Source organism: Phalangium opilio, unplaced genomic scaffold (assembly GCF_054372755.1).
Source record: "Phalangium opilio isolate 3A_F unplaced genomic scaffold, DU_Popi_V2 ptg000094l_1, whole genome shotgun sequence".
In the NCBI taxonomy this organism is placed as follows: Eukaryota; Metazoa; Arthropoda; class Arachnida; order Opiliones; family Phalangiidae; genus Phalangium; species Phalangium opilio.
In genome coordinates, this window is record NW_028324199.1 from 4,805,747 (window position 1) to 4,831,403 (window position 25,657).

The 25,657-nt window shown below is 38.1% G+C and overlaps 1 long non-coding RNA gene and 7 other non-coding genes across 8 annotated transcripts; all 8 read right to left on the minus strand.

The window, feature by feature from the left end:
- Positions 1–2,223: 2,223 nt before the first annotated feature.
- On the minus strand, positions 2,224–3,040 carry LOC149639873 (uncharacterized). The gene is made up of 2 exons (XR_016372341.1): positions 2,801–3,040; positions 2,224–2,707 (listed from the first exon to the last, which is right to left on the minus strand). It is a non-coding gene; the product is annotated as an uncharacterized LOC149639873 (long non-coding RNA).
- A 553-nt stretch (positions 3,041–3,593) lies between these two features.
- TRNAC-GCA (transfer RNA cysteine (anticodon GCA)) lies at positions 3,594–3,665 on the minus strand. Its single transcript has one exon. It is a non-coding gene; the product is annotated as a tRNA-Cys (tRNA).
- A 318-nt stretch (positions 3,666–3,983) lies between these two features.
- On the minus strand, positions 3,984–4,055 carry TRNAC-GCA (transfer RNA cysteine (anticodon GCA)). The gene has a single exon. It is a non-coding gene; the product is annotated as a tRNA-Cys (tRNA).
- A 1,224-nt stretch (positions 4,056–5,279) lies between these two features.
- Positions 5,280–5,351, minus strand: TRNAC-GCA (transfer RNA cysteine (anticodon GCA)). The gene has a single exon. It is a non-coding gene; the product is annotated as a tRNA-Cys (tRNA).
- A 708-nt stretch (positions 5,352–6,059) lies between these two features.
- Positions 6,060–6,131, minus strand: TRNAC-GCA (transfer RNA cysteine (anticodon GCA)). Its single transcript has one exon. It is a non-coding gene; the product is annotated as a tRNA-Cys (tRNA).
- Positions 6,132–6,189: 58 nt separating this feature from the next.
- Positions 6,190–6,261, minus strand: TRNAC-GCA (transfer RNA cysteine (anticodon GCA)). The gene has a single exon. It is a non-coding gene; the product is annotated as a tRNA-Cys (tRNA).
- Positions 6,262–7,098: 837 nt separating this feature from the next.
- Positions 7,099–7,170, minus strand: TRNAC-GCA (transfer RNA cysteine (anticodon GCA)). The gene has a single exon. It is a non-coding gene; the product is annotated as a tRNA-Cys (tRNA).
- Positions 7,171–7,228: 58 nt separating this feature from the next.
- Positions 7,229–7,300, minus strand: TRNAC-GCA (transfer RNA cysteine (anticodon GCA)). The gene has a single exon. It is a non-coding gene; the product is annotated as a tRNA-Cys (tRNA).
- Between the last annotated feature and the right edge of the window lie 18,357 nt (positions 7,301–25,657).

A 25,657-nucleotide genomic window follows, 5' to 3' on the forward strand; every position in this document is an offset into this window, starting at 1 on the left:
CTGGACACATGTCCTATAAGAAATTTTTCTTATTTCCGGCCCTGTTTCCAACCCTGATTGCAAACCAGCAAAAACAATTTTGATTGGTCGGTTACGAAAGTTCTAAAGACCACCACTAACCTAGCTAGCGCTGAAGACGAATTATTGGGGGCAGCACTGTAGAGCGTCTTTTTTCAAAAAAATTAATAATCATAACTGTCAAAAAATATAAATTTAATAAACCAAAACTTTTTAAAATGTATTAAACCAAAAATATTTAAAAATGTAATAAAACAAAAAATATTTAAAATGTAACAAAATAAACATTAATAAAACTTGTTAAAAGTGTTTGAGATAAATTATAAATCTGGGGTCCATTAGTTAACAAAATAAGGTGTGCTGTCATTACTTTCCTTGGAAAATCACTGTTAACGACAGTGCTTTTTCTTATGTTTAATAGTTTGCAAGATAAACAAAGATGTTACGTTGGCGAGAAATATGTTGATATCTTCTGTAGAAAGCGTGGTTTTTCATAAAGCCTTACCTAATTTAAGATTTTAATCATTTGGGTAGAATTATTAGTTCAAAATATTCCTAAATCCAATTACAGTCAAAGCTTCCTGACATTTAAAATGTAGTTTGGTCTAAAAGCTATAAGGAGCTAACAACTGGCTAGGGGGAACAGATAGTCTGACGTCACACAGCCCCTCTCTGGTTGGAATTTTTGCGAGTAGAATACTGTTTCCAACCGTCAGGGGGGATGAAACTCCAGTAAGAGATAGAAGGGTGTGACGTTTCAGGGTCAGAACTGTTAGCTCCCTATTGTCTCCGTCATGAGTTCCCATATCAGAAGGGGAAAAGAAGTATTATATTCTTCCCCATAATATTTATCAAATTATTATTAATTTATTAATTTCTTTATCAACTTGCGTTAATCATTTCCTTCCTAACATAACTAATTAAAAGATTATTAATTTCTTTATCAACTTGCGTAAATCATTTCCTTCCTAACATAACTAATTAAAAGATTATTAATTTCTTTATCAACTTGCGTTAATCATTTCCTTCCTAACATAACTAATTAAAAGATTATTAATTTCTTTATCAACTTGCGTAAATCATTTCCTTCCTAACATAACTAATTAAAAGATTATTAATTTCTTTATCAACTTGCGTAAATCATTTCCTTCCTAACATAACTAATTAAAAGATTATTAATTTCTTTATCAACTTGCGTAAATCATTTCCTTCCTAACATAACTAATTAAAAGATTATTAATTTCTTTATCAACTTGCGTTAATCATTTCCTTCCTAACATAACTAATTAAAAGATTATTAATTTCTTTATCAACTTGCGTTAATCATTTCCTTCCTAACATAACTAATTAAAAGATTATTAATTTCTTTATCAACTTGCGTAAATCATTTCCTTCCTAACATAACTAATTAAAAGATTATTAATTTCTTTATCAACTTGCGTTAATCATTTCCTTCCTAACATAACTAATTAAAAGATTATTAATTTCTTTATCAACTTGCGTAAATCATTTCCTTCCTAACATAACTAATTAAAAGATTATTAATTTCTTTATCAACTTGCGTTAATCATTTCCTTCCTAACATAACTAATTAAAAGATTATTAATTTCTTTATCAACTTGCGTAAATCATTTCGTTAATCATTTCCTTCCTAACATAACTAATTAAAAGATTATTAATTTCTTTATCAACTTGCGTTAATCATTTCCTTCCTAACATAACTAATTAAAAGATTATTAATTTCTTTATCAACTTGCGTTAATCATTTCCTTCCTAACATAACTAATTAAAAGATTATTAATTTCTTTATCAACTTGCGTTAATCATTTCCTTCCTAACATAACTAATTAAAAGATTATTAATTTCTTTATCAACTTGCGTAAATCATTTCCTTCCTAACATAACTAATTAAAAGATTATTAATTTCTTTATCAACTTGCGTAAATCATTTCCTTTCTAACATAATTAATCAAAAGATTATTAATTTCTTTATCAACTTGCGTTAATCATTTCCATCTATTATTATTATTATTAGTTCCAAACCATTGTTTGTTGGATGGCTCACTAATAGTGGTTTTGTTCGAAACTGAGCTTCATTCATGAAATATTACATATAACCACAATTAATATAACTTGTTAAAAGTGTGTTTGAGTTAAATTATAAATATGTAAACTATTAATTAAGAAAATAAGGTTTGCTGTCAATACTTTCCAGAAAATCACCGTTAATGGCAATAGTATTTATTGTATTTAATAGTTTACAAGGTAAACAAACGTGTTACGTTGGTGAGGAATATGTGTATAAATCTTCTGTAGTGAGCGTTGTTTTTCATAAAGCATTACCAAATGAAACATTTTAATCATTTAGGTAGAATACAAGGTTTTAATTAATACAATGGAACCCTGATTTGAGTAAATAAATAACGGCATTTTTAACTATCACTACTGTTACCTATGCTTACGAAATAAATAAAGCATAAATTCATAGCATAATACAAAGCAGACTTCGAAGACAGAGCATATATGAGGAAACCAGGATGGGAAATAAGATTGACGGGCCTGGTGCACTATGGATATTGTTTTGACCAAGGCTTAGAGAAATTAATTCACCATGGCTGCGCACCACGATTAGAAGCATTAAAGGGGCTGAAGCGACCAAGGCTTAGCGCAATTTCACGGGTTTCACCGCCTTAAAAAAAGTGGCAAGTTTAGAAACAGATTGTGGGACAATAGGAAGGTGGAAAATTATGAAATTAGGCTTATATTAAAAAGTGAAACCTACTTTATATTATATTTAAAATCTATCCATCAGCAAATCCTCAAAAAATATGAAAATGACAACGATAAAGGACCCACTCTCAAATTTTTTCCCCTTAAAAAAATGGCGACCACAAACGGGGTATTTGTCACGGCGGCAATATTAAAGCAGTCTTATCTCACTACCGATAGGGCATTTCAACCAAAAGGCATTAAGAAAAAACAATCGGATTAATATGACGCAACTAAACGCAAAAAAAGGCCAATTTTGGCCTCGCGCTGCAATTTTCTAGTAAATCAGTCTATCCATGCTTAAATAACGCAAATTGGGGTAATTTTGAAAATTTAAAATTAAACATACTTAAACTTAAAATTAATCAATGAAAGCTGGAAAGCACAAATACTAAATATGAGGCTTTCATTTGAAACCGTTTTCAAATCAAACAAACGTATAGTTATTTCATGACGGCTTCCACAAAAAGGCTATCTGTTAAATTTTTCCCATGTTATTTCTATGGAAAATTTCATGATTTTCATCAAAATATCGTAAAATTTTTATGGAAATGAAAACCACCCTTAGCAACTTTATTTTTTATAAGAAAAACTAATGGATGGATCTTTTTGAAATTTTAACCACATATTTAGGTCCCGAATTGTAGTTCTGTGGAATTTTTTCAAAGCAGTTAATACGATACAAAAAAAGTTATAACCAATCAAAAAACCATCCTTATACATTAAAGTCGGTATGAGGTCTTATCTAAGAGAGCTATCGCTCTCCTAGAATTAAGTAAAATAAAGGCAATGATCCGTGCTGTTACAGGGGGAACTCGGGTTTGAACCAAGGACCTCTCGATCTGCAGTCGAATGCTCTACCATTGAGCTATTCCCCCTTGTTCCTAACCCTAATGTCAAATTTACTAAAATAAAGGCAATGATCCGTGCTGTTACAGGGGGAACACGGAGTTGAACCAAGGACCTCTCGATCTGCAGTCGAATGCTCTACCACTGAGCTATTCCCTCTCGTTCATAACCGTAATGTCTAATTAACTAAAATAAAGGCAATGATCCGTGCTGTTACAGGGGGAACACGAGTTTGAACCAAGGACCTCTCGATCTGCAGTCGAATGCTCTACCACTGAGCTATTCCCCCTCGCTCATAACCGTAATGTCTAATTAAGTAAAATAAAGGCAATTATCCGTGCTGTTACAGGTGGAACTCGGGTTTGAACCAAGGACCTCTCGATCTGCAGTCGAATGCTCTACCACTGAGCTATTCCCCCTTTCTCTTAACCGTAATGTCTATTTAACTAAAATAAAGGCAATGATCCGTGCTGTTACAGGGGGAACTCGGGTTTGAACCAAGGACCTGTCGATCTGCAGTCGAATGCTCTACCATTGAGCTATTCCCCCTTGTTCCTAACCCTAATGTCAAATTTACTAAAATAAAGGCAATGATCCGTGCTGTTACAGGGGGAACACGGAGTTGAACCAAGGACCTCTTGATCTGCAGTCGAATGCTCTACCACTGAGCTATTCCCCCTTTTTCTTAACCGTAATGTCTATTTAACTAAAATAAAGGCAATGATCCGTGCTGTTACAGGGGGAACACGAGTTTGAACCAAGGACCTCTCGATCTGCAGTCGAATGCTTTACCGCTGAGCTATTCCCCCTTTCTCTTAACCGTAATGACTAATTTACTAAAATAAAGGCAATGATCCGTGCTGTTACAGGGGGAACTCGGGTTTGAACCAAGGACCTCTCGATCTGCAGACGAATGCTCTGCCGCTGAGCTATTCCCCCTTGTTCTTAACCGTAATGTCTATTTAACTAAAATAAAGGCAATGATCCGTGCTGTTACAGGGGGAACTCGGGTTTGAACCAAGGACCTCTCGATCTGAGTCAAATGCTCTTCCACTGAGCTATTCCCTCTTGTTAATAACCGTAATGACTAATTAACTAAAATAAAGGCAATGATCCGTGCTGTTGCAGGGGGAACTCGGGTTTGAACCAAGGACCTCTCGATCTGAGTCAAATGCTCTTCCACTGAGCTATTCCCTCTTGTTAATAACCGTAATGACTTATTAACTAAAATAAAGGCAATGATCCGTGCTGTTACAGGGGGAACTCGGGTTTGAACCAAGGACCTCTCGATCTGCAGTCGAATGCTCTACCACTGAGCTATTCCCTCATGTTCATAACCATAATGTTTAATTAACTAAAATAAAGGCAATTATCCGTGCTGTTACAGGGGGAACACGAGTTTGAACCAAGGATCTCTCGATCTGCAGTCGAACGCTTTACCGCTGAGCTATTCCCCCTTTCTCTTAACCGTAATGTCTATTAACTAAAATAAAGGCAATGATACGTGTTGTTACAGGAGGAACTTGGGTTTGAACCAAGGACCTCTCGATCTGAGTCTAATGCTCTACTACTGAGCTATTCCCTCTTGTTCATAACCGTAATGACTAATTAACTAAAATAAAGGCAATGATCCGTGCTGTTACAGGGGGAACTCGGGTTTGAACCAAGGACCTCTCGATCTGCAGTCGAATGCTCTACCACTGAGCTATTCCCCCTTGCTCATAACTGTAATGTCTAATTAAGTAAAATAAAGGCAATGATCCGTGCTGTTACAGGGGGAACTCAGGTTTGAACCAAGGACCTCTCGATCTGCAGTCGAATGCTCTACCATTGAGCTATTCCCCCTTGTTCCTAACCCTAATGTCAAATTTACTAAAATAAAGGCAATGATCCGTGCTGTTACAGGGGGAACACGAAGTTGAACCAAGGACCTCTCGATCTGCAGTCGAATGCTCTACCACTGAGCTATTCCCTCTCGTTCATAACCGTAATGTCTAATTAACTAAAATAAAGGCAATGATCCGTGCTGTTACAGGGGGAACACGAGTTTGAACCAAGGACCTCTCGTTCTGCAGTCGAATGCTCTACCACTGAGCTGTTCCCCCTTGCTCATAACCGTAATGTCTAATTAAGTAAAATAAAGGCAATTATCCGTGCTGTTACAGGTGGAACACGGGTTTGAACCAAGGACCTCTCGATCTGCAGTCGAATGCTCTACCATTGAGCTATTCCCCCTTGTTCCTAACCCTAATGTCAAATTTACTAAAATAAAGGCAATGATCCGTGCTGTTACAGGGGGAACACGGAGTTGAACCAAGGACCTCTTGATCTGCAGTCGAATGCTCTACCACTGAGCTATTCCCCCTTTCTCTTAACCGTAATGTCTATTTAACTAAAATAAAGGCAATGATCCGTGCTGTTACAGGGGGAACTCGGGTTTGAACCAAGGACCTCTCGATCTGCAGTCGAATGCTCTACCACTGAGCTATTCCCCCTTGCTCATAACTGTAATGTCTAATTAAGTAAAATAAAGGCAATGATCCGTGCTGTTACAGGGGGAACTCGGGTTTGAACCAAGGACCTCTCGATCTGCAGTCGAATGCTCTACCACTGAGCTATTCCCCCTTGCTCATAACAGTAATGTCTAATTAACTAAAATAAAGGCAATGATCCGTGCTGTTACAGGAGGAACTCTGGTTTGAACCAAGGACCTCTCGATCTGCAGTCGAATGCTTTACCATTGAGCTATTCCCCAATGTCCATACCCGTAATGTCGAATTCACTAAAATAAAGGCAATGATACGTGCTGTTACAGTGGGAACTCGGGTTTGAACCAAGGACCTCTCGATCTGAGTCAAATTCTCTTCCACTGAGCTATTCCCTCTAGTTCATAACCGTAATGACTAATTAACTAAAATAATGGCAATGATCCGTGCTGTTACAGGGGGAACTCGGGTTTGAACCTAGGACCTCTCGATCTGCAGTCGAATGCTCTACCACTGAGCTATTCCCTCTCGTTCATAACCGTAATGTCTAATTAACTAAAATAAAGGCAATGATCCGTGCTGTTACAGGGGGAACACGAGTTTGAACCAAGGACCTCTCGTTCTGCAGTCGAATGCTCTACCACTGAGCTGTTCCCCCTTGCTCATAACCGTAATGTCTAATTAAGTAAAATAAAGGCAATTATCCGTGCTGTTACAGGTGGAACACGGGTTTGAACCAAGGACCTCTCGATCTGCAGTCGAATGCTCTACCATTGAGCTATTCCCCCTTGTTCCTAACCCTAATGTCAAATTTACTAAAATAAAGGCAATGATCCGTGCTGTTACAGGGGGAACACGGAGTTGAACCAAGGACCTCTTGATCTGCAGTCGAATGCTCTACCACTGAGCTATTCCCCCTTTCTCTTAACCGTAATGTCTATTTAACTAAAATAAAGGCAATGATCCGTGCTGTTACAGGGGGAACTCGGGTTTGAACCAAGGACCTCTCGATCTGCAGTCGAATGCTCTACCACTGAGCTATTCCCCCTTGCTCATAACTGTAATGTCTAATTAAGTAAAATAAAGGCAATGATCCGTGCTGTTACAGGGGGAACTCGGGTTTGAACCAAGGACCTCTCGATCTGCAGTCGAATGCTCTACCACTGAGCTATTCCCCCTTGCTCATAACAGTAATGTCTAATTAACTAAAATAAAGGCAATGATCCGTGCTGTTACAGGAGGAACTCTGGTTTGAACCAAGGACCTCTCGATCTGCAGTCGAATGCTTTACCATTGAGCTATTCCCCAATGTCCATACCCGTAATGTCGAATTCACTAAAATAAAGGCAATGATACGTGCTGTTACAGTGGGAACTCGGGTTTGAACCAAGGACCTCTCGATCTGAGTCAAATTCTCTTCCACTGAGCTATTCCCTCTAGTTCATAACCGTAATGACTAATTAACTAAAATAATGGCAGTGATCCGTGCTGTTACAGGGGGAACTCGGGTTTGAACCTAGGACCTCTCGATCTGCAGTCGAATGCTCTACCACTGAGCTATTCCCTCTCGTTCATAACCGTAATGTCTAATTAACTAAAATAAAGGCAATGATCCGTGCTGTTACAGGGGGAACACGGAGTTGAACCAAGGACCTCTCGATCTGCAGTCGAATGCTCTACCACTGAGCTATTCCCTCTTGTTCATAACCGTAATGTCTAATTAACTAAAATAAAGGCAAGGATCCGTGCTGTTACAGGGTGAACACGAGTTTGAACCAAGGACCTCTCGATCTGCGGTCGAATGCTTTCCCGCTTAGCTATTCCCCCTTTCTCTTAACCGTAATGTGTATTTAACTAAAATAAAGGCAATGATCCGTGCTGTTACAGGGGGAACACGAGTTTGAACCAGGGACCTCTCGATCTGCAGTCGAATGCTCTACCATTGAGCTATTCCCCAATGTCCATAACCGTAATGTCGAATTCACTAAAATAAAAGCAATGATCAGTGCTGTTACAGGGGGAACTCGGGTTTGAACCAAGGACCTCTGGATCTGCAGTCGAATGCTCTACTACTTAGCTATTCCCCCTTGTTCATAACCGTAATGTCTAATTAACTAAAATAAAGGCAATGATCCGTGCTGTTACAGGGGGAACACGAGTTTGAACGAAGGACCTCTCGATCTGCAGTAGAATGCTCTACCACTGAGCTATTCCCCCAGGCAAAGTTGATAAAGCGTTAAGCAACGCTCGAACAGAGTAGATTTTACTTAAAATAGTTCTAATCCCGGAGTAATGCGGAGCCAATTCTCTGAAGGCTCTCAAGTAACTCTCGCATTCTTCGCTTTCAGAGCAATAGGAAAAATGACCAAGATACGGCAGAACTTTCACTTCAAAATCTGAATCGTCCAATGGCAATTTGACCACGGATTTTTGGCAAAACTTATTTTTGTAGGAGCAAACGTCAAAATTAGAACTAAAAAGTTCATTTAGGACGCTATCACTGGCCTTTGCCGCCTGGTTAATGAAAGCTATGACTTTAAAAATAGTCCGCTCTCTAACGTTGCAAATGTCACTGCATTCCCAATACGAAGCTTTTTCTTTGGTTTCAATAAACCCAGATTCGTTAACTACGATATTCGCTTTGGGATTTTTACCTCTCCGTGTGACGTAGTCCAGGAGAGGTTCTGTAACGGCCGTGTCTGTGTGTGTGTCTGTCTGTCTGTGTGTGTGTCTGTCTGTCTGTGTGTGTGTCTGTGTGTCTGTCTGTCTGTTGTTACACCCACGTGACCGCGTTCGCAGTTTGCGTATCGGAGCAAACGTGTTCGCCATCTCCGAACTGCTTTCACAGTCACGGAAATGGCTCCTCTACTTGAGTTCTCACACCACCATCTTCTGGTCTTTGTCCATCCCACACGGACACCAGTCTGTTCTTACTGGCTTCTAATCACCACCATTTTCTGTTCTTTGTCAATCCCACATTGACACCAGTCTGCACTTACACTGGCTTCTAACACCACCATCCACTGGTCTTCCGTCTATTCTACATAGACACCAATCTGTATCATTGGCTTCTACTCCATTATCATCGTTTGGTTTTAGGATATACGCGGCGATCAGCTAGGGTTACGAGAAACGTCTAGCCTCCCTAAGGTGGGATCGCCACCAAAGGTTTTCGCAATTGCGCTTTTTCCTTACTATTATAATGGAATCGAATCGTATATATACCCCAAAATTTGAAGAAAGCGGGCAAGAGGGGTACCCTTCACTATAAACGTCAATATTAGCAAAGTTTGAGATGATAATAGGTATAACTTTATTTTAAACGATTTAACTATTATTAATGTTAATTATTGAAGATTAATATAATTAAAAATAATTATATTTATTTAAATATTAAAGATAAACCTCTCGTACAAAGAGAGATTATCACTGCCTCCTGTATCAACCAAGGCCCGTGCATGCGATATATTTCCTTCATTGCCTCCTATATCTATCAAGGCCCATGAATTGTGATATATTTCATTCATTGCCTCCTATATATATAAAGGATGAGGGCAAAAGTGTTTTCATTGGATAATTTTGTTTATATAATCTTCTCGACACGGAGAGGTAATATTTTGGTTTTCCCAACTTGTTGTCCTTTGAAACGTTTTCTACTGCATTGAATTAATTCGTGACAACACCGAAATCATTAACTTGCAAGCAGCGTTCAATGCCTCTGTTCAGTCTTTTCTGGTCAATAAAATTACCAGTTTCATCAACCCATAATTCATTAACTTTTTCGCCGCGACGAGAGCTTTCTCGGAGCACCTTTATTACAAGACCATTTTCGTTGAACCGCAAAATTTTTTCATAGCGCTTTTCGTGGTCCTGGTTTTTTAAAATTCTGCCATCATTCCCCAAAGTAAAATATGTTGTCTAGTGATAAAAAGCTTCTTCGAGATTATTGTGAAGCCTTTTTCCTCCAATGACTTTGATAAAATTGTCACTATCTACCAATCCAATTTCTTGACTTTCTTGGCAAAACTTTTGAAATCTTCAATAAGTAACGAACGTCTTGCCTGGAAGGCCGAATATATTTGCCTTTTTAGGTGAAATGTTTTTCCAGATAGCAACTGGCATTGGAGTTTGTGGGATGTAAATTTGGAACTTTGCTTTTTACATGAATAAGCAGAAGTTTTTGTTGACAGCAAACGTTCCGTAAGTCGCGTGATCAAAAACCTCTTGAAACTTTCGGCAATCATCTTTTTATTTTTTGTTTTAAAAATTCCTTTGTTGAAGGAGATTTTTTTAACATAATAGTTGGCAGGATTCGCACCACCTTTTCTTTGTCGCGAAGTGCCACATATTTTAGGGGCCTGCAAAACCTTTTCAATTTTTGTTGAACTTGTCAATAAAGACTTACGATTACGTCCATCACTCGAATTTTTACTCTGAGAGAGCTGTTTTTTTTAAATAGTACCTTTTACACCTAACTCGGTTTGATACTGAGTTTTCCAAAATCTTATTTACCCTAGCCTGAGCTTGGTCTTTCAACGCAATTTGCTTTAAATATTGTAAGCGCTTTTTTTGTTTCTTAGCACGTAGCAGCGAAACCATTTTAGTTCTTTTTCAGAGCCAGAAAGGCTTCTTTTAAAGCAAGAAAGGACTCCCTCTCTGGTGAACCACGAAAAAAGGTTTCTCTGTTGAACCACGAAAAAAGGTTTCTCTGTTGAACCACGAAAAAAGGTTTCTCTGTTGAACCACGAAAAAAGGTTTCTCTGTTGGACCACGAAAAAAGGTCTCTTTGTTGAACCACGAAAATAGGTCTCTCTGTTGGACCACGAAAAAAGGTCTCTCACACATTAACACAAACACAAATACAAACAATGAAGCAAGAAAAATTTTCTTACCTTTAAAAAGACACTAAGAAATTGCAATGTACAGCTTAGTTTGCTTTTAGAAAAGCGTCAAACCCAAGCCAACTGAAACGATGCTTAGCAAACTTCACAGCTGAAAATAAGAAAACCCAAAACTCTTAAAAATGTAATTAGGCTTACCTATAAGCTTTCACGAGTGAAGTGAATGTCTTTGTCTGAATTAGAAGCACGCGTGCCGTGATAGGACGAACTTCACATCCAGTTCAGTTCAGCTCAAATGTAGACCAAAACATTGAGACTGAAAAAATTTATTTGTAGCAGTCGCACTCGCTGGGGCCACTCAGCCATAGCCAACTCGATCACGCAACCACCTGTGCACGTTTTCCCCTCCAGTAGTCCAGGCCCATCATCCTCCTTACTCGATGGAAAATTTCAGCTGGTCAAGTTGCTACCAATCTTCTCCAAGCTTGTGTTTATACTCTATGGCAGGTCGTTCCATGGTGGGAGATTTAAAACTGCATTATTTTATTAACCATCTTCGGTGAATATTCTGCTCCGTATAGTATGTTTCATGTGACGCTCTCATTGTACAAACAAACGGTTGATAGCATATTCGTACTTAGAATCTGTATTATCGGTTTATTCGCACTGAAGTTCTTTCAAGATCCATAGTTTGAAGTAAAAAATTTCATTATTACCCGTTTTGAGTCAAGGATAGTTAGTGGCGGTAACCACCTTAAATATATAGGCTCTTATGCCTCTGTGGTTGGCAGTAAGTTTGACAACGATCATTTTTACATTTGCGCAGAATTTACAACGTTAAACCGCTTTGTTCACACAGTGTTATTTTTTTGCTATATTCACATTGGCGTTTGCTTATCCTCCTAAATTGTTGTGAATATTGTCAGTATTAAATTTAATTATTGAAAGATCATTCGTTAACATATTTTCCAGATCATGTTAAGTTAACCCTGCACTTTTGCAACGTTAACAGCAATAGGGTTGATAATTGATTATTTACTCAAATTCAATTCAGAAGACTTCATCATACATTAACATATTTTCCTTCATCAACTGTACATTCAAGTAATTATTTTTATATTTACTGGACAATTCATTTTTAAATGCTTGTTCCACTAGATTTAGATCAATACTAATAATAAGATAATCAGTGGCAAGTGACGCTTGTTACTGCGTCTAAACTTGTGTTCAATTGATTTCAACTATGACAAGGTGTAAATTGGAAGTAATTTTAATTGTAAGAATAGAACTAAACTTAAATATTGAATAGATGTAGAATTTGGATCATATGGTTTATTTTTAGAATTCAACTATGACAAGGTGTAAATTGGAAGTTATTTTAATTGTAAGAAGAACTAAACTTAAATATTGAATAGATGTAGGATTTGGATCATATGGTTTTATTTTTAGAATTTCATACAGCCAAATTAGATGGAAATTTACGAAGTGAATATACGTCAAACATAGTACATGAAACACACAATAGGGTGCAATGTCAGAGAGTAAGGATGACGGTATAGAACAGGTTTTACCCCCTTCTTCCCCCCCTTCAGGGGGGGTAAAACCTGTTCTATACCGTCATCCTGGGGGTTGGGGGGAAGGGGGGGTAATTGATGACGTCACGTGAAGGTGTTGGGGGGGAGGGAGGAAATTGATGACGTCATGTGATGGTGTTGGCGGGAAATTTGAATTTATTTTTAGTGTATTGGTATGACGTCATGGCAAATTTTTTATGACTTAACGTGGCTGGTACTTGTAGGGATAGGCTTATGCTAGGCTTATGGTATTGTAGATCCTGGTAGGCTTATGCTAGGTTATTCTAGGCTTATTATTATTATGAATCAGAATTTAAGTCAAAAACGTTTAATGAACACAATCAATTCCAATTAATTCGCGAATGTACGCGTCGTTATTTAAGCAAATGTAGTTTACGCGTCAAGTTTTTGTCACGAACCAAGTTACAAAAATCTTCGAAAATGCTCGAAGGAACTATACACGCAGCTAGGAAATTTTTTACACGGTCGTTATCATTGTGCGACATAGTACCGCGACTTACATAATAATTTTGATATATATCATTCATGCGTTTTACAATAGCTTCGTACATGCATTTAATAACTTCGGCTTGATCGTTTAAAAGCTTGAAGTGAAAGCTCATAAAACTAAATTTCTCGTTCAGTTTCCCTGCTTCGGCCTTTGTTAGAGTGAATACGCTGCCATCGTCGAATACTATACTCCCCTCCATAACGGTTATTTTTATTTTCAAGTTCAAGTAACGATAATTACACCAGTCGCCACTTTCTATAGCTGAATATATCTCCGTCCACTCCTCCATAAATTCCGTCAAAACGTCTTCCGAGATTGCGAGAATAGTCCCGTCCTTCTTTGTCAAAAGTAAGCTTGGCTCAAATCCATTGACCCCAAACACCACCGAGCATTCAGCCCCGAGTCTAACACGGGCGTTCACGCGGTAATCTAAAACACGACCTCCTACTTTGGTGGACATTCTTACGGGAGGTCTTTACGGTTTAAAAGCTGAGGACTGAATGATCTTTATCGCGAGATTTTCTTGAGAGTGCGGGGTTGATAATTAGCTTGAGGGTATATTGAATGGTGCTTTTTTATTGCCCTTTATTGGCCAGATGGTTTAGGACCTTAAAAGGGGGCGTAGCTAAACCAGTTGTATTGTTAACAATGGAATCTGAGTGATTTATGACTCACACAAACGTGTTAAGACATTCCATCGGCTTTTTATTTATACGTAATATTTATACGTAACATCGTTCAGACTGGTCTATGGCCATAAAAAGGGACAGAACTTGAACAAAAGAATTTATCCCCATCCGTTTTTATTTTTCCTATAAAGACGTGCTTTAATGGGTTTAGGGGTATGGTCGAATCAGTTGTATTGTTATGAATGGAATCTATTTTCGGATTTATTGCTTTGTTAGTCGGTGACTCTTCCTACCACGAAACATTTAATTGTTTCCAAGTGTTTGCCCTGAAGGCATTATCCTGACAAGTCTCAACATGTTATGTTTTTGTCGCGTTACCCGAAATTAAAGTAATATTTTTAAAATACCAAAATGCAAATTCAACTAGGAATACAGTTACTAGGATGAAAGTAACTGCCACTATTTTCCCTGGCTTTGAAAGAGCTTCGCGAATTAACGTCTGCTTAGTAACAGCATCCATTACAATCTAACCTTTCATCCCCTTATTTGGGGTATAAATAGAGGCTGATTTGGTCAGGACCTCATTTGATTGTTAGACACCGCCAGGATAAGATGAATCGTGAAATTACCCGTCTAGAAACGTTTGGTGCATTTGCGAGTACGTTTGTAAAACCGTCAGAACTAGCCCGTCATGGGTTTTACTATTTAAGTTCGGGGACGGACGCTGTTAAATGCCATTTTTGTGACTTAACGCTACGAGGATGGGAACCTAACGATAATGTTTTCGAGGAGCATCAGAAATTCAAGGCAGACTGTCCATTACTTCAAGGATTACCAACAAATAACATGCCTATATTCATCCAAAACCCACTGACTAAAGACATGCCACCAAACAGAAAGTACAGAGATGTCCCTCAAGAAGAGTGGGAGAAAGAAAATGTCATTAAATTAGTGAAATTACGGGTGTGATGCGGCTTTAATTTTGCTCTGGATTTTACAGGCAAAAATTGGAAAATTTCTCAATCAAAACATGAACGATAGCAGCCGCTCAAGCGGACGACAATCCGGTACCCCTAATGGATTCACCGGTGTAAAATACTGTCTACCAGACTGCAAGTACGACCGAAAAGAAGAGAGATCAAGTAGGACACCTACGGTAACTTGTGACCATTGTTCCTTAACTTTCCATCTGCCATGTGTCGAAATAAAAGCGGCCGAGGCCAAAAGATTTTTCCTTTGTAAAAGATGTAGAAATAGAGTAAACAACCCTTGCCAATGCAAAGGCTTAGCAAATAAAATTGAAGACTTAGAACAAACTCTTAATACAATTTCGGAAGAACTAAACACCCTTCGTAAGGAAACAAAGGATGATATATCCAACATTATAAAAGAACTTACATTAGTACCGAACTCAGAATCTTTGGCAAATAAATTTGCCTCTTTCCATGACAGCAACAATGCCATGCACACCATTATGGAAGAAAGCATAACGAAAGTAAAACATGACTTAATTGATGAATTAAACAAACTGGAGACAGATCAGCTAGCTATAAAGGAAAACATCGTCATGATTGAAGGATCGCTAAATCGCCAACCGAAGATAATGGATATTGATGTTTTAGAGGCTATTGTCGAACCCCTTACCTTACAGAACTCAAACTACCAAGCTAAAATGCAAAGACCGAACAAGAACGAAGCCGAAGTTTCGGCTAAATTGCTCAACTGCGTTAATAACATATCTGCAAACAGACTTAACAAAGCTAAAAACATCTTGAAGCCAAAAATCCTTCAGGACCGAATCCGTTCCCAAAAGGCGTCGAATCCCTTCCCAAAAGTCGTCAAACCTGTAGCCCAAGCGAAACATCCTTTTAAATCAATTGCGACATCAGGCAGAGGATCAATGCCCCTGGAAAAGCTTACCAACTGCAGGATCAAAACAACCCCAAGCACGAATGATTTTTTCATAGGTGGCTGTAAGAAAACCACTAATGAAACAGACCTGAGCCTATTTCTGACCATGCAGGGCCTAACTATTATTGGACTAAGACCATCTTATAAATCGCAATCAGAGTCGTCGACTTATCAGTGCTATGTTTTACGAACAACTACCTCTCCCGTAGAAGTCCTAAAACCTAACATTTGGCCCCAAGGCATCTCATGTCATCTACTAGGAACGTCTGACAGGAAACCAAAAACTTGGGGTACGAACACTTCCATGGAAGGACTTGCCCTTTCAATTCGGCCAACTATGAAATACTACATTTCAAACTGTGAAAATTCAGTTTCACTGGATGACATAAAAAATCATTTAGAAGATATTGGAATAACTGTTCCTGTAACAGTAAGTCTTCTGTCGAAACAAGCGAACTGGACGAATAGCTATATTATTGAAACTGAAACTTCGCAAGATAGTATCATATTAGCCCCCGAGAATTGGCCGAGCCCTATAAGAGTCAGGCGTTACGTGGAAAGGGCTCCAAACACTTGCACCAAATGACTTCCCAAACCATGTTTACTAAGTTTACCTTCAAGTTCTAATACTCATAATTTTATGGGAAAAACCCGTATTAAGGGGCTATACATTGGTCACGTTAATATAAGGAGTCTTAAAATCCATATTACTGATATAGTTAATATATTGTTTAAATATAATATTGATATTTTGACGATCACCGAAACATGGTTATCTGCTCTCATACCAGACCTTCCTCTAGCCATTAACGGATATACTTTAATTAGAAAGGACAGAATTAACAAACGAGGTGGTGGGATTTGTGTCTATTATAAAGATCATTTAACTATAAATATAAAATCTCTTGGATACACACAGCCCAAGAGTTCATCTCTTGAATTTTTATGGTGCTCTCTATACGAAAAAAATACAAAACCTACTAATATAGTATGTTGTTATTGTCCGCCAAATCTTGAATATAAAACCACATTCGAAGACTTAGGTACAGTGATCGCACTCATACATGAAGACACCACTCAAGAACTTCTTATTTTGGGCGATTTTAATACTGACTTAACTCAAACGCAGACTCCAAAAACCAAATCACTGAAGGCAACATTAAACACATATAGTCAACTGATCACCGAACCTACACGAATAACTTTAACTAGTGCAACTCTCATCGACCACTTCTATACTTCTCACCCTCAGAACATTAAATATAGTACTGTGATTCCCAATGGTGCATCAGACCATGATTTAATTATGTGCATTCGCAAAAAATCGTGTCCACGACCGCAAAAAATTATAACCAAAATTAGAAATATGAGGCATGTTCGGGTGAATGATTTTATAGTATCCCTTACGACAGACTTAGAGAAGCTAAATATTATTGAAATTAATCAGGCCGTCACTCAGTTAAATGATATATTGATGTACAATTTAGATAGTTTTATGCCACTAAAGCAATGCCGTAAATTTATTAACCAACCACCATGGCTCACTAACGAAATAAAAAATATAATGCACGAACGTGACATTGCAAAAAAGAAATCCCATTTAAACCCTTCAAAACTATTAACGTATCGGAACCTAAGAAATACTGTTAATTTAATGGTTAAAAAATCTAAAAATAGTTTCTTTAAAGATAAGGTTGCCAAATCACCTGATTCAAAAAGCATTTGGAAAAGTTTGAAACCATATATAAAAAGTAAAAATAACACTGTCACATCCCTGTTAGTTAATGACAATATAGTTACAGAAAACAACGATATTGCGAGATTATTTAACGACCATTTTACCAAAAATCAGGCCATTCAAAAAGTTGACCCGTACTGTTTTACTCCTTTCAATCATGAAATATCAGAATTCTGTTTTCAGGAAGTTTCAGAAGATATGATTTTCAATATATTAAAGAAACTCCCAAATAGTAGAGCCATAGGTACAGACGGCATCTCAGTCTGCCTGTTAAAGGGTATAGCAATTCTTATCGCCCCAATTCTAACCAAAATTGTTAATCTATCATTTTCAACTGGAACCTATCCAGAAAAATGGAAAGAAGCTAAGGTGGTACCACTTTATAAATCAGGTGATCATATGGATTTAAATAATTATAGAGGTATCTCTATTCTTCAAACCATGTCAAAAGTTATAGAAAAATGTGCACACCACCAAATTATGAAATTTGCCCTCGATAATAGTCTGTTTAACAACATGCAATCAGGTTTCGTGCCTGGACATTCTACATTAACTGGGACAATAAATTTACATGAACGAATAATTGACGGACTAGAACATGGTAGATACGTAGGCATAGTTTTCATCGATCTTTCTAAAGCTTTTGATTGTGTTGACCACCAAATCCTCCTAAAAACACTTAAAAGTTGCAAACTCAATAGTTCCTCGATTAAATGGTTTAAATCTTACCTCGAGCATCGTAGACAACAAGTGTATCTCAATGGATGTTATTCTAACTTCGAACATATTAGAGCAGGGGTGCCCCAGGGCAGCATATTAGGCCCCTTGTTATTTAATTTATATACCAAAGACAACCACCTAGCGGTGAAAGAATCTGTTTTACTCGAATATGCCGATGATGAGGCTATAATTAATTCTGATGGCGATGTGAAATGCCTAATCTCCAAACTGGAAACAGACATAAATGCGTTGAAAAGGGCACTGCTGACAATTGGCCTTAGAATTAATGTTCAAAAAACAGTCTTCATGATATTTTCTCCATCGCAAAATAAGAAACTGGACGTTGAGAACATTAAATTCTTAGGAGCCACTGATATACAAAGAGTCTCTGTGGTCAAGTACTTGGGCATATATATAGATGAAAACTTAAACTGGGTTAATCACATCGATTACACATGCAAAAAATTAAAAAAAAGAATTTGGATGCTATACCCCTTATTTTGTGCCCTTGATAAAAAATCCCTTAGCATTCTATATAACGCTTTGCTCCAACCAATCTTTGACTACTTAGACATATTATATGGCACTGCCTCCAAAACTAACTTAAAGCGACTTCAAGTATTACAAAACAGTTGCGCGAAGCGTATTTTACGAAAAGACAAAAGATTCTCGGCTACGGAAGCAAGGTCTGAACTTGGGTGGTTGGATTTGTCCAAAAGACAGGAGTTACATATTTTGAAATTTATGTTTAATATCATTAACGGTGAAGCACCAAATTATATAACTGAAATATTTCATAATGCCCTCAATGGCCCTAAAAAACATATAACCAGAGGTAGTGAACATAATCTTTATGTTGAAAATTCCCAAAATAAATTTACACAGAAAAGTATTAAAAGTAGAGGCGTGAAGTTATGGAACTCTTTGCCAGAAGTAATTAAAAAATCAGACACAAGGGCAACTTTTATAAATGGAATGTTAGCCTTCTTGAAAAATGATGCATAATGATTTGAAATTTATATTATTTATTTATATTATTTATTTATATTATATTGGATTATAATTTAATTTGTCGGGACTCTCTTGTAAACCAGATCTATCTGAATGTGAATATCCCTATTAAAGCTTATTATTATTATTATTATTATTCCGCCAACCCAACCGATACCAACAACACTTACTCCGAATGACGATATTGTACTAAGAATTAAACGCGTTAATCTCGAGAAAGCTATAATTGAAATGTTTATTCAAGAACTTTTGCGACATGAAAGTTAGATCCTATTATTGTAATATATTCCATACCTCATTACCTTTCTAAATTATAAAAGAACCAGTCAAAAACTTGAAATGTAACTCGAAATAAATATATTTTTTTCCTTAATTTGTTCTTTGTAATGCTATTATACCTACTACAGTCTTGATAAAACCTCGTTGAAATAAATTCTAACTAAATTTATCAAAATCATTCCTATTTTCAATTTGGTCTTTGACAGTTCCTCAAAATCATTTATGGCTTTAGGGAGGGGTGAATGACCTCGGGTCCCTGAGATGCATTGGAATTTATTTTTCTTTAATTGGGCCACCCCACAGGTTGATTTATGACCTTGAAAAGGGGGGAGGCTGAACTTGAACAAAAGCATCTATTCCCTTTGTCTTTTGGGGTCATTCCAAGACTTCTATGGCCATAAAAGAGGGCTGAACTTGAACAAAAGAATTTATTTTGTCAATTCTTTAATTGGATCCCATACCAGATGGTTTAGGACCTTAAAAGGGGGCGTGGTCGAACCAGTTGTATTGTTATAAATGGAATTTATATTTAGAGTGTTTTAGGACTAGCCCAAACGTGTTAAGACATGTTTATGACATTGAAAGGGATCTATTTTTTTCTAATTGTATCACGAAAGTATAAAAGAGCGGATCACTCTAGGCTACTCATCAGTTTACTTCTGACCGCTGTTGATGAAAGCCAAGAAATCTTCTGCTCCCAAACAAAACGTGTGAGTTATTGCGTGCCCATATCATTGTGCTTTAGTATTTTTAACTTAGTTTTTATACGTGTTTTAGTATTTTCATTTTAACTTAGTTTTTTAATTTTTTTACAAGTGTTTTAGTATTTTCATTTAGTTTTACAAGTGTTTTAGTATTTTTAACTTAGTTTTTATATAAGAACTTTAAATTTTTTTATAAGAACTTTCAATTTTTATTCAATTTTTTTATAAGAACTTTCAATTTTTATAAGTACTTTATTGTTTTAGTATTTGACTGTTTTTTTATAAGTACTTTCAATTTTTTTATAAGTACATTACTGTTTTATTGTTTTAGCATTAGTGTTTTATTGTTTTAGCATTAGTGTTTTAGTATATTTTTGTGTTTTAGTATTATTATTTATGCCTGTTAAGTTTTATTATTAGTATTTTGCTGTATTTGTATTTTTAAATTATCGCAATGGCCAACTCTAATGTAGAAATTGAACTCCCTATTGAAGTTGATAGTTTTTTAGGCGACTTTCCAGACTCGTTAGAAATAGCCTTTTTAAATGCCGATGACACGTTTATGGCAAATTATTCTACACCCCCGTCTATGTTTAACATTACCCCGCAGTCTAGGGCCAACAATAGCCCTCTTACTCCTTTGTCCCCTCTGGAAGAGGCGTTTCAAAACGACGATGTTTCTTTCTTAGACGGTTATTGTACCCCACCATCTCAAAATGAGTCAATGGATGAAGGGGAAGGACAGGTAGGGGGTGGGGTTCTTACTCCTCCACCGCCATCTCCGCTAGTTGCACCACCAGGTGTAAACGTACTTTCTAGCGGGGTAGTGTCCTTCCCCAATTTTAATCTTGATGGATGGGAAATGGAAGTACGATTTGACAATAACATCGTTGAATCTGTAAGCGACTTCCTAGAATACGTTTTGGACGACTGTTTACCCGATGACATGATTGCAAATTCAATGACAAGCATTAGTAATCTAGGCATTCAAACCGCGGACTAGTTTTAGAAGAAGAGACCAAATAGATATTGGATTTATATTAGAAGTAGTCGCGGATAAGTCGTATAACTCGGAAGGGGGTTCAAAGTTTTTTCTTGGTCCTATAGGAATATTCATACAGCGTGTGAGGTTGCCCCAAGGCGCTCGCCGAGGAAAGGCTATTGGAATCTGTAGCTTCGAGACTTTTGCCAGGGAGAAGAAATGTATTATACAAATCAAAAACAACGATCGGCTATGCCTCCCTTATTCTCTAGTTTTTGCTTGAATACACAGGGATCATACAATGCATCCCCTTGACAAAAGCCTCGAGGCGGATTTCAAAACACTATGTCGTACCGATATTAGTAAAAAATCAGGAGAGAGGCTTAGGAAGATGGCGGAGGAATTAGCCCTGGCGGCGGAAATACCATTGGACGAATGCGCGGGGGCGGGTGCTCTACCTCGATTTCAAGCGAATTTGTCTGATTACCAAATATTAGTATTTACAGTTAGAGCAAACGTCCCCCACCGTATTTTCGGGGAAGCAGATTTCATTGTCGGTGCCGATGGTAATCCAAAGCCGCGGCTATACCTTTTCAACTATCAAAATCATTTTGACGTCATCACCAAACCTAAGCCTCTCTTCCATTTCGATTTTTTCTGCGAGAGGTGCCTTGTGGGATATAATCATTTAGACTTTAAGAATGCATGCAACAATTATTAATATTCCTGTCAAAGGGCCGAAGATTGCGAGGGGGGAGAAATTAGATGCGGTACCTGCCATCGCGACTTTAGGGGGCAAGAATGCTTTGACGCCCATAAGGCTAGTGGAAGCAAAACCTTATCCGTTTGCGAAAGGGTTTTTAAATGCCCCCGATGCGCGAAAACAATAGATATGGGGAAACGCAAGTCACCTCACAACTGCGGTGAAGTGTATTGCGTCGTCTGTAAAAAATTCAACCCACACCCCCACTATTGTTTCATGCAGGTTACCGACTCTAAAGCCCACCCTGCGGCTAAAAAAGCTAAGACCCATCCTTCGGTTACTATCTTTTATGATTTCGAATGTGTTCAAAATACCCAAGACCCTTCAAACCCTAATGCTTTCCTACACACTCCTATCTTATGTATTTCTCAAAAAATCTGTGATCAATGCATTCTCGAGAAATCTGATCAATTTACTTGCGCCACCTGCGGCCCTCGAGAACGGGTGTTTCTTGGGAATGATGCTGTTCTGGATTTTTTAAATCATCTTCAAGAATTCCACAATTCTCCCAAAATAACGGTTATAGCCCATAATGCGAAGGGATACGATTTACAATTTCTGTACAAAGCCATGTTAGCCATCAAAGCGTGGCGCCCTCAAGTGATAATGACGGGAACGAAGATTATGCAAATTCGATATGAGAATTTAACATTTATAGATAGATTAAATTTCATCCCCTCCCCCTTATCTAGCTTTGTATTCACTTTCGGCTTAGACCCTAGTTTAAATAAGGGACAATTCCCCCACCTGCTCTTCAACTTTGTTCCCGAACACGTGTTTGATCCAAAAGATCCTACGAGTACTAATTATGTCTTGAGGGAAAGCATGCCTCTTTTAGAATCTTACGCGCCAGACAGGCTAACCGAAAAACAACGTTCGGTTTTAATTTCATGGTACAACGAACAAGTTGAAGCCAAAAAAGGTTTCAACTATGTTGAAGAGTTGATACATTATTGCCGTTTGGACGTTAGGATTTTAAGAGAGGGGTGCTTAAAGTACAGGGAGATTTTTGAGAAGATTGCGGACGTTAACCCTTTTAACACTGCCGCGACAATTGCCGGGCTTTGCAACGCCGTTTTCAGGAAGGACCACCTAGCGCCAAATTCAATTGGAATTGTTCCACCTCACGGCTATAGAATGAAAGACCCTCAATCTAAAGTAGCCATCGAGTGGTTGAGGTGGGAAGCCCATAAGCGCGGGGTCATTATTATGTCGGCTTTTAACGATTCCGAACCTAAAATTTTGAACATTAAAGTCGACGGGCTTCTAGTAGACGATCTTGGCGCAGATCAAAAGGTCGTCTACCAATTCCAAGGTTGTTTTTGGCACGGGTGTAGAACCTGTTTCCCGGTAAACAGAGACCTGGTTTTGCACGGTGACGTCACCCAAACTTTACACTCCCGCTATACTGATACTTTGAACTGTAATAAGAGGCTTAGGGAGCTGGGGTATAAGGTAATCGAAATGTGGGAATGTGTATTCCACAAATTGAGGGAGCAAAAGCCCGAAATTAACACCTTTCTATCTTCTATTCATATCCAAATCGATGCGTGGGAACCGCTCAATCCCCGTAACGCATTTTTCGGGGGACGTACTTCCGCTCTGTGTCTTCATCACAAGGTTAAGCCGGGAGAGGAGATTCGATATGTCGACGTCACTAGTCTATATCCATGGTGTAACAAATACGGTAAACTACCTTACGGCCACCCTACGATCTTGACAGACAACTTCCCACCCATTAACGAGATTGAAGGTTTTATTAAACTGGATATCCTCCCCCCTCGTAACCTCTTCCACCCAGTTTTACCCCAAAAGATCGGGGGGAAATTGTGCTTTGCCCTGTGTCAGCTGTGCCCTGAAAACAAATATTAAGGGGATTGCACACATTCCGACGAGGAAAGAGTTATTAGGGGGACGTTTGTGGCGGACGAAGTCCATTTAGCGGTTAGAAAGGGTTACGTGGTTGTTAAAATCCACGAAGCCTGGTCGTACAAAATATCTCAGTACGACCCCGTAACTAAATCAGGCGGGCTATTTAACAATTACGTTAACTGCTTTCTGAAGCTAAAACAGGAAAGTAGCGGTTGGCCTTCTGACGTAGTAACCCAAGCGCAGAAAGAGCAATACGTAGCCGAGTACTACGAAAAGGAAGGGGTAAAACTTGATCCTAGCTGTATCGAGAAGAACGCTGGCAAGCGTACCATCGCCAAACTGTGTTTGAATTCGTTTTGGGGCAAATTTGGTGAAAGGACTCGGCTTGACAAGGTTGAAGTCTTTGAAGATCCACAGAAGTTCTTTAACTTGTCCTATGACCCAGCAATTGAGGTCAAGACGTTGATACCCGTTAGCGACGACATTTGCGTTGCTAAATGGTGTTAAATCAACGAGATTGACCCAATTAATAAAAATGTCAGTGTTCCGATCGCAGCGTACACCACTGCCATGGCTAGGATTAAGCTTTATTCCTACCTCGAACGCTTGGGTGAGTCTGTTATTTATAGAGACACTGATTCAATACTGTACGTTTACACACCAGGGGGCGTCGAAATCGAAACTGGTAATTTCTTCAGTGAAATGACCAATGAGCTTGAAAAGTACGGACCCCAGGCCTACATCGAAGAATATGCGAGTGGTGGATGTAAGAACTACGCATACCGAGTTGTGAACCCTGATACCGGATCGACAGCCGTCGAAATGAAGGTTAAGGGGTTCCGACTTAACCATACCACCAGAGATTTGGTTAACATGGATAGGTTAATGGGGCTTATAGGCATCGGTGAAATGTCCTGTGATTAACTAATTTTTTCGTCAATGCTTCCTTAAATACCCCCATGTATTTTCGAAATTGCAATTGTTCATTTTACGTGTCGATCTCATCTATATATACAGGGTGATTCTAAAATGGTGGTATAACCGAACTACTGTGGGTTCTATGAGCGATTTTAAGTCGAAAATGTTCTATGGCATTTTGGCATCCAGGCCACCGTTTAAAAGCTATGGTAAGAATCATTTACGGATGACCACTTAAAATTAAATAATTAATCAAAAGCCCAGCGGGTTGAATACATTTTTTAAGGGGACTCACGTGTTTAGTAATCGCGCGCTCGCGCGATTTACTTCCCCGTGAACTCCATAGCTTGAAAATGGGTTCAAATGGGAAGATTCATGCCTAATTGAAAAAAACCTAACCCAATGGGGAAATGCATTGAAAATTTAATAAAAAAGGACCAAATGGGAAGATTCTTGCCGGATTGAGTAAAACCTAACAAACAATCAACAAAGGTTTAATGTTTTATTTCCACTCTCTTCTGAGAATCGCAAAAAGAAGTGAAGCTTTTCAAGCAAAATTACACGTATTTTTGTTTAAAGCGGATGTAAACTTAATTTTAACAATTTGATGGTCAATGGAGTAAGAAGTTACGGAACACATGGGCAATGTAACGTAAAAATTGTAAAGTCAGAAGCCAAATTAAGAAATCAACTAAATGTCAGTTTTTGGCGGTGTAGCGTGTTTTGCCTCATGGAATGAGAGTCTGACTAGATGTTCTCACATTCGATTCTCAAAACTTGATGAATCGCTGGCTTTTGTTTGCTTTCGTGGCCGGATTGCAACTAACTGTAAAGTCAGTTGGAATTTCGATAGGTATTAAAGCTGCTTTTATTTTTGTTTTGTTTTTGAGCTAAGCCTTTTGTTTTCTTGAAATTTCAAACTGATATTCACCGTCGCGCGCCGACATTTAAAAATTTTGTAATGGCACGTGCAGCCTTTTACTATGCTAAAGTCTCGTGACTACGATCCGATCTTTTCAACAATTCTTAAGCCTATTTCAAATTAGATTTTAAACAGCGCAGACAGTGAACGAAACCAACCC